The 4,350-nt window shown below is 57.4% G+C and overlaps 1 pseudogene; it reads right to left on the reverse strand.

The window, feature by feature from the left end:
* Positions 1 to 502: 502 nt before the first annotated feature.
* On the reverse strand, positions 503 to 3,695 carry LOC124975352 (peroxynitrite isomerase THAP4-like; annotated as a pseudogene).
* Between the last annotated feature and the right edge of the window lie 655 nt (positions 3,696 to 4,350).

The raw sequence follows: 4,350 nt of genomic DNA on the forward strand, positions 1-4,350 counted from the left end.
CACATGTTCGATGTTGCCTCCATGTAAACATTTGGAACCTCGAGTCTTATTCAGAAGCCCATCGAGAAAGGAAAATACTCAATAAAAAGAACCTGTGGACAGAGGCGCTTGGGACCTTCCTGCAGACACCAAGGGCACAAGAGCCCCAGAACCCGCACCGAGTGTCACAGGGACAGGCTGCATGCCCTGCAGCGGCATCCATGAGGGACCCTGCTCACCCCCTAGAGAGCCAGGACTGCAGCAGTCACCAGGTACACCCATTTGGGAGGTCAGGGGTCTGACTGTAAAGGAAGTCGTGGGAGCACAGGAAACACGGAACAAGAACCCAAGCCATGGAGAGAAAGGAAACCCGGTGAGAAAGGTGGCTACAGAGAAGCTCCCACCACCAGTCAGGCCGGAAAGCAGACTGCAGGTGGACAGCCACAGTAGGCCATGTGTCCACCCACACCAGCAGCAGAACCCACTACCCCAGCAAGTGTGAGCCCTCCACCAAAGGTTGGATTCAAATGTGAATGAGGGACCAACTGCTGCCATCAGACTCAAAGCACCAGAGCGAGGCCAGGGATTGGGGTGGCGGCAGCACACACAGGAGTGAGCCAACCTGTGACACAAGCACGAGGGTGTTCTTGAGAGGGAAGCAGCCTGGCAACCACCTGCCCATCAGCCAGGGAGGAGCCAGGAGGCCCGGGAGATGGGCTCAGGGGAGGAGACACAGGCACCTGCAGAGGCTCCGCTGGCCATCGCGCACACACCACAGCTATCTTGGGGAAGGCTGGGCTCACCTGCTCCACATGGGGTTCCTTGATGAAGGACATCCTGGCGATGGAGTGGGACACGATGCACAGTTCCTGCCCATTCACCTCACCCTTCTCCACCTCCACAACACCTGTGAGGGGTGGAACTCAGTTGTAGCCTCCCATTCTGACTCCAGAGAGCAGCTTCCTCCCCACAGGAGGCTGGCCTCTGAGTCTTCCTCTCTCAACAGGAGGCTGGACTCTGAGACTTCCAGCACAAGGCCCTTCTTTCCAGCACATGGCCTTCTGGGTTTCAAGTGTGTTACAGTACAGGATGGGTACCCTGAGGGGCTGGCCTCTGCAGAGGTGCCCTGGACCCAGCCCTCCTACCAGAAACCCCCGCTGGAGCACTGTGGGGTGGACATACCCACTGACTTCCACCCACTGCCATGCCCACCAAGGCCTGAACAGCTCCACTCTATGCTGGGTGCCTCCTGAACATCCAGGAAGGGAGCAGTTTTTGGGCAAATGGACAAGGTCAAGGTCATGCAAGTTTTTTGAGAGTAATTTCTTTTTCAGTACTGGAGACTCACCACCAGGGCTTAGGGCCTCACTAAGTTGCTGAGGCTGGCCTTGGACTTTGGATCCTTCTGCCTTAGCTTCCAAAGTCCTGGGGATTGCAGGTGTGCACCATGACCTGGCAGTCTGAGTGACTGAAGTAATGAGGGTGGTAAGGGTGGCTGATGAACGATTTCAGAAGGACCTCAAAGTGGGGCAAGCCAGACTTCCAGAAAAGACCTTTGCTGCCAGACTGTCCTCCTCAGGAGCCCTGCTCCTCAGGAGGCAGCTGCAGCCCACACACACACCATGCATCCATAGTCCCTGAGCAAGCACATCTGGGAGGTTGTCTGAGAGGCCCGTGCCCCTGCTCCACTGGGTGTGGGCAGTACCTGTGTTCTGGATGCTGACAAAGGCCACCTTGTTGGTGTCAGGCTTGAGTTGGATGAAGCCACACTGTCTGTGCAGGGGTCTGCGCGTGTCCAGGTGGAAGGAGTTGAACTTGCAGGAATCAAGACCTGGGGCAGGCACTGGTCTCACCAGTGCCCATGCCCAGGTGCAAAGGCACCCAGCAGCAGCCCGACACACAAGTGGCCTTGTGCCCTGCTGTCTGTGCCCCTCCAGGCCCTGGGGTTCTGGTTGGCTATCACTGTCCCCAGGCCTGTTGTTCCCCACCTTCCACCCACTGGACGGACCTCCTTCTGTTGAGCCCAAGTCCAGCTGGTTTGTGTGGTGGAGACAGGGCAGAGCAGGCACGGGTCCCTGGCCGGCATGCACCCTGTGGCAGATGCAGGAAGAGAGACACAACTCCGCTGAGTGAGCACCCAGATCGAAGCCCTTTCCCTGCACGGCTCAGGATGCCATGCTGTCTGCGGCCTGTCTATAGCTCTCACGGAAAACTTTGGACAGGTCAGGCGTCATTGGCCATGCCTGGCCTGGGGCATCTGCATGCAGGACTCACACTGCGGAGTCCAGGGCACACATGTGCCTACCTGTGCTGGCACCAGACCCCACTCCGCTGCTCTCCCATGCCAGTTACAAGATGGACTTTCTGATCCTCTGGTGCAGGCCACAGTTCAAAGAGGCTGACAACACTATTCTGCATCATCTCTACCACCCAGAATCCCACTGCTATGGGTTGGACTGACAGCTGGCCCCTCATCAGTCCATCACTGCTATGGGGACTGTGAGAAGATGGGCACGGCTGCCATGGGGATACATCTTCCCTGTGCTCCCTGCCCTTCCCTGTTTCCTGACCCCACCATGAACTCCCTCTATGGAAGCCTTCCCCATGACACGCTGCCTCACCTCGGGTCCAGAGCAATGGAGAAGGCCCTCTGTGGACTGAGACCTCAGGGAATTGAACCCCTCAGACTTTGCCTCCTCTCAGCTGCCCTCAGGTCTTCCAGTCAGAGTGAAGCAAAGTTGACTCAAACACTTTAGGGTCACATTCCCTTGTCTGCTCATTCAAGAACGCCACATTTGGGCACAGCACTGGTGCCTGTGTCCAGCAGCCTGGGAGGCTGCGGTAGAAGGATCCCTGAGCCTGGTTGTGAAACAGTGATTTTAAATAAGATCTTCTAAATCACTCTGAGACTGGAGGTGTTATAAACACAAGTGGATCTTCTAAAATCTGAAACTCAAAATAGCATCATGTCAGGGCTCAGAAATGCTTAGCCTATGGAGTATTCCAGATTAAGTTGTGCAACCGGCAGTCTGTGCACATATCCTAATCCAACACTGTGCAGCCTGGAACAGGTCTGGTCCTGAGTCCCAGGCTGACTCACTGCCTCCATCACACAGCAGAGGCTGGAGGAGCACAGGGCCCTCTCATTCCAGAGGCCTGGGAGCCTCTGCCTCCTCCAGAACAGCAGGGCTCTCCTAGTGAGTGTGCTGTGGGACCCAGCTGAGGACCTCACTGTGGCGAAGACTCTAAGACCACAACTCTAACAGAATCTTCGATTCCCAACCAGCTCAGGGCAAATCAGGAGGAAAGCCACACCCCTTGTTCTCAGTGACACTGGGGTGACTAACTTCCACACGGGAATTCAGCTTGAGATCAGATGAAAACAAGCATGTACTTGCTCCACGCTTGGTTCACAGCGACGACCCTGGGGTCTGCCTAACACCTTCACACACATAATGGACTCAGAAAGATCATGCCACCACTCCTGCCTCAGATGGCCTGCAGGTTCCTGCTGGACCCTCTCTGTTCTGGATCAGCCTAGAACTGGAAGCCCACCGTGGGGGATTATGGGAAGTTGAGCATGGGCTGGTCCATGTGGGAGATGTGCACCTCCTCCAGGTACTGGAAGGGCTGCAAGGTCGGGCAGGTCCCAGCTCCCAGAGGGTCAGACAGCCAGGTGCCCAGGACAGCAGCTCCACCACTGGGTTCATCTTGGGAGGCTCTGAGGACAGAAGGACCGCAGTCAGCAACCTCCTCCTGTGCACCTTGCTGGTCTTCCTGTGGAGAGGCACACACTGTCAGAGCACACCTCAGACGGGCACCACTGGCACCAGCAGCACCACGTGGTCAGAACCTCATGAGTGACCACAGAAACACAACCCAGAGGAGCCAGGGGAGCAGGGCGAACAACAGCTTCTGCATGGGGTTAGGGACCTGGAGATGGAGAGCGGGGCTGTAGGGCTCAGGGTCTTCCCCAGCTGTGTGTGGTAAGCCAGTGACGCAGCTGGGCTGAGAGGCTTGGAGGTGGGAAGCGGTGGGATGGTGGGTGGTGGGGACTGAGTGTTGCTGAGTGACTTCATGTGACACGAGGTCATCAGGGTGAAGAACCTCTGCATCCCCCACCTTGGACTGCCCATCAGGGCTGCCTCTTGTGGGCCAGGGCTCTTCCCAGTGCCTGTGTCTGGAGGCTGGAAAAGAACACTAGGGATGGCAGGAGTGCAGGGGGCTCTGCCCACCCTCCAGGCCATCTGTTAGGAGCCTGGGCAACAGGCGCAGAAGCCCTGGGCACCAACCACAAGACAGTGGAGGTGGAGGGGGCGGCCTGGCCAGATGACAGGAGGGGCAGTGGGGGAAGGGCCAGGCTCAGGACCC

Source organism: Sciurus carolinensis, unplaced genomic scaffold (genome assembly GCF_902686445.1).
Source record: "Sciurus carolinensis unplaced genomic scaffold, mSciCar1.2, whole genome shotgun sequence".
NCBI classification, from domain to species: Eukaryota; Metazoa; Chordata; class Mammalia; order Rodentia; family Sciuridae; genus Sciurus; species Sciurus carolinensis.